The sequence below is a fragment of the Leuciscus leuciscus genome (assembly GCF_965113295.1).
Source record: "Leuciscus leuciscus genome assembly, chromosome: 7".
Taxonomy (NCBI): Eukaryota; Metazoa; Chordata; class Actinopteri; order Cypriniformes; family Leuciscidae; genus Leuciscus; species Leuciscus leuciscus.
Genome location: NC_138731.1, coordinates 37,232,521 through 37,245,265, shown reverse-complemented (window position 1 = coordinate 37,245,265; position 12,745 = coordinate 37,232,521). Strand labels below are relative to the sequence as shown.

Sequence of the window (12,745 nt, the reverse complement as noted above, 5' to 3'; positions counted from 1 at the left end):
GTGTTCTTCAGGAGCAGGTAAAGCCAAAACAAACAAAAGATCACTAGCCGGTAGAAGGACAACCTAATTAACCTACAACAATAAACAACACAACTCTTACCTTACTTCCTAACTAACAAAAAAAAAAAAAAAAAAAAAAAAAAAAAAAAACAGGAGAAAAGAAAAATGGCACCCGCTCCCTACTGCTCCAACACTCAACAATGGGCAAGCAATTCAAAGCTGTACACTACAGCCACAAGACATTTAAGTTGACCTCGGTTTAAGCTTAACACATCAAAGCTGCCACTACAGCCGTAACAACACATTTAAGCTTAACATACACCAACAAGAGCAACACTCCAAGTCTGGTATAACACAACAGTCTCAGGCTCTTGGGAGAAGAACTCTCTCCCAGTCTCAGGCTCTTGGGAGAAGAACTCTCTCCCAGTCTCTCTCTCTCCGGCTCTGCTTGAATACTGGATCCTCTTGCCATTGATGAGGAACAGCTGGTAGGTCCCATCACCTAGATGAGGACAGGGAGGAGCACAGGAAATTGGACAAAACATACAACAAAACTACAACTCCCAGCAGGCCGTTGGGTCCATTGGCAGCACACACACTCAATAAATCAATGAGTGACACTTACACATTATAAAACACAAATGCATACGCCCTGGGACGCAACACCAGTCAAATTAAATCATTAAAGGAAAATCCATCTTTCCAGTGCAGAAAGCAGGCATCAGATCTGGCATTCATATATTTTCACTGTATTTACAATTGCATAAATAAAGCTATGAGATCGTTACAATTATAATATATTATAAAATATAAAAATAATAGATCACAATACTGTAGTTTATAGCCTAGGCTACTATATTTTAATCAAATAAATGCAGGCTGGGGGAGCGCATGAGACTTATTTCAAAAACATTAAAAAATCCAACTGACACACACACACACACACACACACACACACACACACACACACACACACACACACATATATATTATATTTATTTTATTTTATTTTTTTACTCAAATGTTCCCTAAATTGTTTAATGTAATGATACTGATAGCAGCAATAGGGACAGTGATTCTTTCAAATATATACCAAATGCACTTAAATATGATCGGCATAATGATTTTATAGTGTACTGTATGCTATATTAATATTTTAGTTATGCTCAACTCTACAATACTTTTCTATTAATCTATTAATAATATTTTCTAGAAATCTCCATAAGATGATTGCAATCTCTATAAAATGGTTTTTAAAAGCTAATCCCTCATTTTAACATTTTCAAATACATTTTTATGGGGAGTCCAAAAGTCTTGGGACCATCCCAAAATATAGAAATTCTTTCAAATTTAAAGCACTATAGTTCTTTCTTTTTATATATATATATAGTTTGAAAAGATCCATGTACAGAAACATTCCCATAATCTAAGGTGTAATGCAACGATCTGAGAGTAGTTTTATTAGGTATTTTTTACTTAAAATGTATACAAATATGAAATGTTATTGTTTAGGCGCACTAGCAAGTCCAAGCTTTTCTCTAAAAATAATGTGATTTTCATGATCACATACAAAATTAAGTCAAATTCCAGTTAAAAAAAAAAATCTAAATCAGATATAAGTGTAACATCATCAGTTAATAAATCAAACTGGAGAAGGAACATCTTGATGCATTTAATTCATACACTAATTTGTAACTAAATCAGCATTCATTATCAAAGCTATTTATTTAGTTTTATGACAAGGTAAATAATCTGTGATCATATCTTGTGACTCCTTTTTGGTCGCATTAGCCTTCTTGAAAGTCTGATATGTAAGTCAGTGCATTACTCATATTGGATGATGTGAGTTACCTTGAAAAGTTTTTCAAAGCAAAATAGCACTTCAAAATGCCCTTATGATTAGAGAGACATCTTATCTCATACAGACGCAAACACACTGCAGAAACCAAAGCATACTGTATGTACCAGTGTGTGCAGCTGTGTAAAGATTACTATGAGATGCACATCTAAAGCCAGGAGCTTATAAAAAGTCATTCACAGATTCCTCAGTAAGCATTTTAAATACCACATGGATACAGCCAAACAGTTAGCCTATAACAGCTAAAGTTATGTAGAGTCCTGAATAAGGTCTATTGTACAATGTCACATGGTTAAAAATGCTAGCACTGCATGAAAATTGGGATTTCCGACCCCGTAAACGGCCGTAAATCTCCCTAATTTTCGGCAGTTAACGACAATTTACAGCCTGTGAACGTCGCGTTCGTCTGTGCCGAATATTGTCGGAAACGAACCATGACGTATGCAGAGCGCTCGCGCTGGAGGTGTGAATGGCTCTAATTACCATATGAATAGCAGCTCCCGCCAGAGAAAGGCTTGAATTTCCTCACTCACTATTGGTTGAACCCACGTGGTTTAAACAAGAAAAATCACTCGTGATTGGTTGGCAGATCTGTTACTATTGGTCACCCTCGCTCATTATAAATTCAAAAAATTATAATATTCATATAAATAATAATATATAAATTATTTTTTATATTCATAAATTCAAAAAATTATATTTATATGAATTATGATATATAAATTATTTTTTTATATTCATAATATGCTATTCTGTGGTATATTCATGTCATTGTTAACCTATGGACTTCACTATTATTACCATCAAAGACATGAATTTATAAAGGAAAGGAAAATTTGCCAGGGACATGCTGTTTATTCAAAGAAAGAGCTTTATTAGCACAAACACAAAACAATATACACCTATGTACAAAGCATAGATCATCTGCACACACGACAAATTGGAAGCTCAGTGTCTGTTTTCATCTTCGGAGCTGTAGGTGACTAGCGGCGTTCTCTCTGAATTCGATCCACTTTGAAAACGTCTGTGGTGCGTCGCCCTGTATTTAGGAGTCGCCTCTAATCTCGACTGCAGCGTAGCACAGAGCTCTGTGAGCTCCTGGCTGGTGGTTGAACTTCATCGGACAGCAGATCTATGGTGGCGCACTTCCAAATGCCCACGTCATCCTCACCTAGCACACTGTCTCGCTTCTAGCAGCTGTAAAAACAACCAATACAGACAATCAGTACTGTGATGCACTGTGTATGGACACAAAACATCTATTAATGCACGTGAAAAATAGTCACATTGACTAAAAATCTTACCCTCTTTCTTCTCGCTCGACTCCGAGCTGAACTCTTCACAGCTTCGGCCTGCAATGCCAGATCTGGTTGTTTGTACCTGAAGCTCCTGCGTACTGTCTCGTAGTAGTCTTACAGGCAGCTGGAAAACAATTAAATGAGAGTGATATGAATAAAAACAACACAAGTCACAGTAAAATGAAACAAGGAGAAAATAGTAAAAGTTACTTACAATGTCGTCATGATCAGCGTCATGAAAATCTGGACTTGCAGACATAGCTCTGAGTAAATGTGAGGTTACGCCCTCGTTATGAGGCGAGGTTACTCTATGGAAACAAAATGTATGATTAAGATCGTAAACTATAACGGATCTATTTTTTTATACAAGAGAATGAAAGCATATTCTTTGAATCTTACCTTTAAAATGTTTGTAAGTTTTTATGAAAGTAAAAAAATAAAAGAATGTAAGATTCTTTTTTATTTTTTACCTTGATCCAGTTCGTAGCGCCCACAATTTGTCTCAGAGTTGTGAAGATGGCATACTGCTTCCTGTAAATTACAGGATTATTTACAATTATTACACAAATAATAGCCATCAGCCATCGTTATGAGGCGAGGTTACTCTGTGGAAACAAAATGTATGATTAAGATCGGTATCTATAACGGATCTATTTTCTTATACAAGAGAATGAAAGCATATTCTTTGAATCTTACCTTTAAAATGTTTGTAAGCTTTTATGAAAGTAAAAAAATAAAAGAATGTAAGATTCTTTTATTTTAATTTTTTACCTTGATCCAGTTCGTAGCGCCCACAATTTGTCTCAGAGTTGTGAAGATGGCATACTGCTTCCTGTAAATTACAGGATTATTTACAATTATTACACAAATAATAGCCATCACTCCCATGACCTCTTGCTTTATGATGAAATCATGAAAAACAGAATATTCTTACATTTCACAAGGCCTGACAAAATACAAAAGTGACCGATGAGATGAATACTTACTGGGTGTCAACAGGTCTTTGCTCAGAGGTGCGCTAGCATCTTAAGGGCGAAAAAAACAAAGAATATTCAAAAATGTACAATTATTGAAATCAGACAAAAAGGTAAGAATTGCCACACTCTGTTACCAATAAATAAACTGTTACCAAACTTGATTCTCAAGCAGTAAGTAAAGACCAATTTATAGTTATGCGTCGACCTCCCGCTGTAGCTACAGATAAAGGCCAATTTATACTTCTGCGTCGGGTGCGCGTAGAAGGTACGGCGTAGCATACGCATTGACGTGTACCATACGTCGTACCCTTCGCCGTACCCTGACGCGCACCTCCTCAAAAATGTAACTACGCGTCGCGGTGACGCGGACCGCAAGATCTGTGATTGGTCGGCTGGATAGCATCGCGTTTCCTCCTACGCATTTCCGGAATGATCTTCTGCACTCTGCACCGCCCGCCCGCCCGCCATTTTTAAATTCCGAAGATCAGTGAAGAGCCATGGAAATAGACCAAGTGACCGAGAGATTGCTTGAAGAAGTGCGGAAATACAGCCATCTGTATGACTCCTTCAGTCGCCATTGCTCATAGAAACCTAAACTCAAAACAGCCGCGAGGAATGTAAACACAGTGGAACATTAAAACCCACCCGCGCCAACTAGCGTTTCGGCGGTGTAACTGCAGAGCAACACAGACATTCGCAGAAGTATAAATGCTCACGACGGCGTCGCCTACGTGCGTAGCCTACGGCGTACACTCGACGCAGAAGTATAAATTGGCCTTAAGTAGAGCCCGAAGCCATTTGTTTTGAGAATAATGGCTGGCTGATGAAGTTATTGGCTGGCTAGCCGGCTCAGCCAAAACCTAAATGGCTGCTGCAGCCGCCAAACTTTTCATAGCTGCAAATGGCTGAAGCTGCCACTTCATGTCTAACGTTACAGATGTCTATACTGATTTACTAGATCTCAATATTTCCAAGCAATGCATGGCTTACACTATATTTCTACAAAATGCAATACAATGTAATAAAGAAAACACTAGATTTTACTTTCACAACGTATGTACATATTTATTTTGTAGTCTGTATATGCTACTAAACATTTTCAAATAGCGACGGCAGAGATCGCGGAGAAGTATGTTGATTAAGAACGCAAACTTTTGTTGAATTTAGGAAAAATCTACAGACGCGAACAGACAAAGTGTAGTAAAATAAAGACCTAAATGTGTATTTCGGACTTTTTGTCACCACAAGTCTGAAAGAAGACATGTTATTTAAGACAAATATCCAAAAATCTCAAAATTGACCAGTAAAAAAAAAAAAAAACGATGTTTTTGCCTGCCGTGTCTAGCCTTAATATAAACACACACTGTTATCAGTATTATTTTGGACAAAGTTTTGCACATTTCACTTCAATGTACACTGAAGCATGCGTCGTGAATTAGCAATGTGGAAACGGTGGTTTGTTACTGCAGTAATATCACGTTCAGTGCTATAAATCTCTCCGTTCCAGAATATTTGGTTCATAACATCAATCTTTGATTCAGGTGTTTGTGCAACCGTGCCCTGAAGATTTAACAAAAGTCTGGGTAGGCCTAAGTTAAAAAAAATAATAAGTAGGAATTAGGAAAGTATGTGAGAAGTGAGATCAAAATTACCTTGCTTGCTTCTTTCCGCCATTTCACCTCAGTGCGAGAAAAAAAATGCATCGCTTCTTCTGTACGGAAAACGAGCAATTTGAATTGGTCGTCAATTCACTGTGAGTCTGTGTATCGTAGCAACGAGCACAAGACTGTGCTGTTATGAATCCAGTGGGAAAACAGATCTCGTGTATTGTTTATATATTTCGTGTGTGTATGTCTCTATGTGATAGAATTATTATTTGATGCAAATAATTCTAGCCGGCTCAGCCAAACTTTATCAGATGGCGGCTCAATTTGGCTTACGAAATTATTGGCTGGCGGCGGCTGAAATTCTAAATGGCGCAAATGGCGGCGCCTGGCGGCGGCTTCGGGGTCTAGCCTTAAGGCTGTGTACATAGCGTACCCTTTAGCACACCCTGACGTGCACCTCTCCCAAAATGTAACAATGCGTCAATTTTACGTGGACGGAAGCGCTGTGATTGGTCTAGAACGCCTCCCACGGGTTTCACAGGCTTCTTTCTGCATGTGTAATTGTGCGTCAACAGGGACAACAATGCAGAAGTATAAATGAAACAGTGTAGCCTATAGCGTAGAGGCTCGGGCTTCGGTCTGACACAAAAGTATAAATCAGCCTTAAAGGATTAGTTCACCTCAAAATGAAAATTTCCTGATAATTTACTCACACTGAGTGACAAGATATCCATGTCTGTCTTTCCTCAGTGGAAAAGAAATTAAGTTTAAGGAAAACATTTCCATATTTTTAATGGCATATACTTTAATGGCAACCAAAGATCTCAATGTTCCAAGACGGTTCAAATGTCCGTCTCAATGCAGCTTCAGAGTCTCTACACAATCCCAGTCGAGAAATCAGGTTCTTATCTAGCAAAACCATCTGTCATTTTCTAAAATTATATATACACATTTATGTTTTTTTTAAACAATTGTTTGTCTTGTGCTAGTCTGCTGGCATTACAGACATTTGAACCTTCTTTGAACATTGGGATTGTTGGTTGCCATTAAAGTCCAATCTCTGTAGAAAAATACTGAAATGTTATTCCTCAAAACTAAATTTATTTTCCACTGAAAAAAGAAATAAAGGTTGGGGTAACAGATAAAGTGAATACTCACTGGAAATTTCCTTGCGCTGAAATCTGGCTGCACATTTCTCCGAGTCAGAGAAGGCTTCCACAAGACATTCAAAGTTTGACTTAGAGTCTGAAACACATGAGTCAGCCAGTAAGTACGGTAATGTTGCCTATACTAAATTAATAATGAAATACTGGAGTCATTACTACGCTTAATTAAGAGTGAGAAGAACCTACTCATCTTGAATGGACCAAAAAAAGCTAATGTTTTTGTCTCATCTTTCCATAGAACATTTGAAAAGTAACTGACACTACTGGAACTTCAAACGGGCAGAGGGACGACCAGACTCTGACCATAGAACGCTGCCCGTTTGAAGTTCCAGTAGTGTCAGTTACTTTTCAAATGTTCTATGGAAAGATGAGACAAAAACATTAGCTTTTTTTGTCCATTAAAGATGAGTAGGTTCTCACTCTTAATTAAGCGGCTTAAATAACTCTGACCAGCACTGTATATATTTAAAATAGACATGAATAAGCCTGTGACTTATGTTGTACACAACACAATATTATGTTTAAGTTGTCATCAGTACTCACCAGTATTGTGCAACATGCTGGTGTCCTCAATGGGCTGCAGCTTCCTTCGTACATTATTGAAGGGAGTATATCTTGACGCTTATACAGAGGTAATGTAAAATAAAATATATAAAGTTAAAGAATAAAATTTTTAAACTGCAATTATAAATTAAGAGAAAACGATTACCCCTGATATTCTCATCCAAATCCAATAATACTGCAAAATAAAAATAAAATCAATCATTTGTATAAAATTTCAGGCCCAATTTATATCAACCGATTTTATATTTCAAATGTATAAAATATCTGAAAATGAGAATACCATTTCTAACAGAACCCTCAGATTTTTTTTTTTTTTTTGTGCTTCCTCGTAACGTTAAGTTAACGTTAGATCTAATCACCTCATCGTCCTTCTCCTCTGCCTGGTAACGTTGTTACGTTAGGTGTCACATTCACGACGCACATTTATAAATTAGACAATTCACCTTTAAACCCACCTTGCATCATCTGTGAACCCCGTAGCAAGCTGCTATATGGACAAGCTAACTTAGTTAGCAAAGAGCTAAGTCAGCCAGTCAGACTATCAGAACTCTATGCCATGCTGCTATCGGTTTACGTGCAGTTTAGTATCCCAAATTGACATATTCTCTCGTGTACAGCTAAAATAACATGGAAACTGAACATGAACCATGAGCAGAAAGATAACTTCAAAAAAAAAAAAAGCGCCAAAAGCTAACGAGAAGTTGTTTATACAGAGAGTGCGCGCGCGCGACCGGCTCTCTCTCTCTCTGGTCGTTCTTTTAGTTAAAACGTGCGCCCTGTCACAAACGCAGCCGTTCATCTACATTACTCACCGATCAAATAAGACTTTGGCGGGACAAAAATTCACTTTGGCAGGCGCTAAAACAAGTTCAATGCAGGAAAATTCATGCGTGAGTTTCCATTAGACTCGCACGGTAGCCAGGCAAATGGCGAGCTCAGCGAGTAGGGGGAGGCTGCAGACCTGGAGCCGGTAGATCTACGCCCCAAGCAGTTTTACGCCCCTGGCAGTTTTACGCCCCTGCTGTTCCTGATGCGTCCAGTAGGGGGAGGCTGTACATTGACACGAATTGATTGAGGTATAATAAATAATCCGCTAAAGTTATTGTTGTTTAGCAATGATGCAACATTTATTATTTATAAACGAATAGCTTGATAGAGCTAGGTAGTTATCAATTCATTTCTTTATATCAATGGATAGGTCTATCATTTATTTCGAGAGACAAAAAGTTCTGGACGGTCAGGTTGATGTTCTGTCTGGCTTAAATTTATAAGTTATAGCTTACCACGTGTAAATTTAGCTGCCCCTAGTCTTCTCTACTCACTTTCAAAATTAATTTTCTTTTGAATTTTCTTTTGTTGCCCGTCTTTATCTTGCCTCTTCTGGTAAGACTCCTTTACTTTCTGGTTTGAGTTGTTTCTTATAAAATGAGATGATCTAACTATCTCATTTATATCTAAATATACATTTTTCTTAAAATAGCGTACTGATCTGGATTAAAATGTAGGCTGTGTGCACTTAAAGTGGGATTTATCATACTCTGTCTTTGCCAAGTACACACACACACACACACACACACACACACACACACACACACACACACACACACACACACACACACACACACACACACACACACACTTATAGATCAAATTCACCATGGATGTCCTTTTTATATTTTTTTAAAGTTTAGCTTTTTTTTAATGAAATACACACATGAAATGCAAATTAAAAAGGCAGTTTGTGTTCTCATAACACTTTCTTTTATGTGGTCTGTGACTCATGGGGTCAGTGATTCTGCAGGGTCTCCAATAAGTATTATAGTTTATCTCAGTTGCTTTGGTGCATTTCTCAGATCACACCTGAAATCACATCATCTTTCACTTGTGCACATCATAAAAGCAATTTCTCATTTTATACAAATTGCAAATGCTTTGGTACATTCATGCAATTCATAATGTACAACTGTCTGCTGTTTCCTACATTATCAACTCTTTATGTCTTGTTGATCAAAATATAGGCCTATTATACTATTTCTCTGTTGAATTGTCATACTGAAAAACATCTAGGCATTAGTTCCTTGCATAAGTCATTAAATGCAAAATGGCTGACTAGTTGTCATAAACTGTTAAGCATGTTTTCAATATACATTTCTATTACACTTTATTTTGTAAATGTGTCCTGAACTGATGAATTGCGGAGGTGTATTTAGAATTTCACTAATGAAGGAAAAAATGAATTGATATAATGAATAATGATGAAATGTACAAAAGCAACTGTGATAAAAAATTAAGGATTCAGGAATTTTATACAAATTTTAACAGTGAGTCCTGCTGCTTTTGAATTTGACAAAATCAAATTCACCATGGATGTCCTTTTTACATTTGTTTGTTTAATTTTATTTTTATTTTTTATCAGTGAGCAGAAGCACTTTGACAGGAGGATAGAAAAACAGTTAAAGCAGAGTGGCAAGCCATAGGGGAGTCATCATAATTCATAAATGGTGTTGATAAATAATGTTTTTGTGAACAAAAATATTGTCTCTTTCTTATAAATGGCCCTTGGAATTTTAGAAAAGGGATAAATTGTGTTTGTCTTCATAAAATGCTATGTAGGACACTGTTTTGTAGCTGTATGATGACTAAGTGAATACAGCAGATATTTAATCGAGAATCCACATGATTACACAGTGCTGTATGTCTAATGGGCTAAATATGTTTAATATCTAATTGTAACTTCATATAAATTCACAACAACATATTTCACTCAGTCTCCTGTATAAAAACATACAGTGAATATTCTATTATTATTAATTAGTATTATTATTATTACTATTTATTCAATATTAATGTATTCAATATTCAATTAACTATTCTATAGTAGGTCATATATCATTACTTGTCATCTGATCCAACTATGTGTGTTATTTTTTAATTCATGAAAACAAATAGTCTTCTGTATAGGCTGAGTGAAGCCCAACCTAATATCTAGAGATTTTTTAATCCATAGTGCAGTGCAGATTTATACTAAAACGTTTAATATTTAAATGAACAAAAACCACAAATTCGGGCAAAATCTATGAACTGGACGGTTATTATTGTGTAAGTTTTGAGCATCGATTTAATGGTGTTATTTCGCAGCATATCCCCCTACTGGACGCATCAGGAACAGCAGGGGCGTAAAACTGCCAGGGGCGTAAAACTGCTAGGGGCGTAGATCTACCGGCTCCAGGTCTGCAGCCTCCCCATATAGAGCTCAGCTGTTGTTGATGGTGTGTGTGCTTCAAGATTATGACGCAAGTGCTAAGATTCCGATTGGCCAAGAGAAAAAGTGCTAAGATTCCGATTGGCCCAGAGAAATGTAAATTATAAGATTTATCCAATAATGTTTCGCAATTCTAGCCTGCATGGCAGTTTACTGTGAGAAACAATACAGAAAATACAGGAATATATAATTGTTTGTGTTTTGTTAGCTTAAGTTTCAGTGTGGATTGTTTGTGTAACCTTTAGACATTAATGAAGATAATTTAATATTTTGTCTAAATCATGCAGAAAACCATCTATCTTTGGATAAAAGCGTCTGACAAATGGATAAATGTAAAATAATATATATTGCCACTGTACACTGTAAGTCCAGATGTTCCTTCATGAACAACAGCCTTTTAAAGTGGATTTTAATGTGGTTATTCAATTTGTCCCATTTTGTCTGTTTAATAATACTGCTATCACAAAAAGGGCAGTGAAAATTTCTGCAACATGTGCATTGCTCCAAAAGTGGTAGCGCTATTCAAACACCACTGGCTACCTGTCACATTCAGGATTGATTTTAAAATTTGTGTATAAAGCTCTTAACAAACCGGCCCCCCAATATCTGACCAATCTCCTCTGCCCGTACACTCCATCTCGTACTTTGAGATCCAGTGATCACTGTCTTCTTATCGTGCCCAGATCCAGACTTAAAAAACGAGGCGACTGCACTTTTGCGACTGCAGGCCCAAAACTTTGGAACAGTCTACCCCTCTATATCAGACTAGCTCCCTCAATTTCTATCTTCAAAACATCCTTGAAAACTTATTTATTTTCTCTTGCTTTTAATACCCCTTGACTATGATACAACTATTGCCTTTTTTTTTTCTTTTTTTTTTCTTTTTTTTCTGTTTCTGCCCTGCATTTGATCTATTGCCCTGTACAGCACTTTGGTCAGCCTTGGCTGTTTTTAATTGTGCGTTATAAATAAATATTGTATTGTATTGTATTTTTTTTAGAATTAAGTTAATACCTTTTAGTCACCTGGGATAAAACTCCCCCTGCTACCCTCATTTGCATTTGTAAAGCTCACAGCAGTCTCATTTACATGTTAAAGCATTAGAGGGAGGGGGGTCACGGGGCAAGCAAGTCCCACGTCAATTTCCGACAGTTTGCAGTGTTGCCTGTAAATTGCCGTTTGCAGTCGTAAACCTGAACTTCCACGACAATCTACAGCGCCGGTAACTGTCGAAAATCCCACTTTTCATGCAGTGTAGTGTTATGCTTGTACGGATTATTAAATATCACACACTACAAAAAGCTATTAAATATAATATATTTCAGTTGAAAGCCTGTATCTTTCATGCTGCTTGTATGACAGGCTGCTATATTTTCTTGCAACTTATTGACATCAGCTAATTTACATTTAAAAATATCAGACCATTTTAAATTTGTCCAACATTTAACCAACATTTTTATTAAAGTTAAAATACCTACACACTAAAAAAAAATGGTTCTTCAGCGGTTCTTCAGGGGTTCTTTGCGGTGGTTAAGGTGCTATATAGCACCACTACCATTTAAAGAACCTGTTAAGCCCAGTTTGGTTCTTCAGCGGTTCTTTAGCGGTTCTTTGGGGTGGTTAAGGTGCTATATGGCACCTCTTATGGTTCTACATAGCACCATTTGACAAAGGTAGGTGCTATATGGCACTTAAAGTGGTTCCCCTATGATTACAAGCCAATGAACCACTTTTAGTGCTATTTAGCACCATTTTTGTTTAGAGTGTATATTTCTTTCTACTCGGTCTTCTCTTTGCTCCACATGCGTTGGAAAGTCTGATTCATCTCAGTGAATCGGTTCCTCCTACTCGGTCCTCTGTCTTTCATATGCAGCGCTTGAAAGTCTGATTCATTAATGTGAATCCATTTGTTCTTGACTGTAAATGAACAGATTAAACAAAAAAATATTTGAGATCTAGAACGGCTTGTTTAGCTCTTCTTTTGTAACGGAATATTAAGTTGAATTCCGCTGT

The 12,745-nt window shown here is 36.9% G+C and overlaps 3 long non-coding RNA genes across 3 annotated transcripts; 1 reads left to right on the top strand and 2 right to left on the bottom strand.

Annotated features, from left to right (window-relative positions):
- Positions 1-2,711: 2,711 nt before the first annotated feature.
- On the bottom strand, positions 2,712-6,986 carry LOC309503054. Its single transcript, XR_014207480.1, has 6 exons — positions 6,899-6,986; positions 4,143-4,181; positions 3,853-3,988; positions 3,371-3,464; positions 3,163-3,280; positions 2,712-3,055 (listed from the first exon to the last, which is right to left on the bottom strand). It is a non-coding gene; the product is annotated as an uncharacterized lncRNA (long non-coding RNA).
- Positions 6,987-7,396: 410 nt separating this feature from the next.
- LOC309503061 lies at positions 7,397-8,397 on the top strand. Its single transcript, XR_014207487.1, has 2 exons — positions 7,397-7,514; positions 7,772-8,397. It is a non-coding gene; the product is annotated as an uncharacterized lncRNA (long non-coding RNA).
- Positions 7,450-8,402, bottom strand: LOC309503058. Its single transcript, XR_014207484.1, has 3 exons — positions 8,283-8,402; positions 7,616-7,645; positions 7,450-7,527 (listed from the first exon to the last, which is right to left on the bottom strand). It is a non-coding gene; the product is annotated as an uncharacterized lncRNA (long non-coding RNA).
- Positions 8,403-12,745: the final 4,343 nt, after the last annotated feature.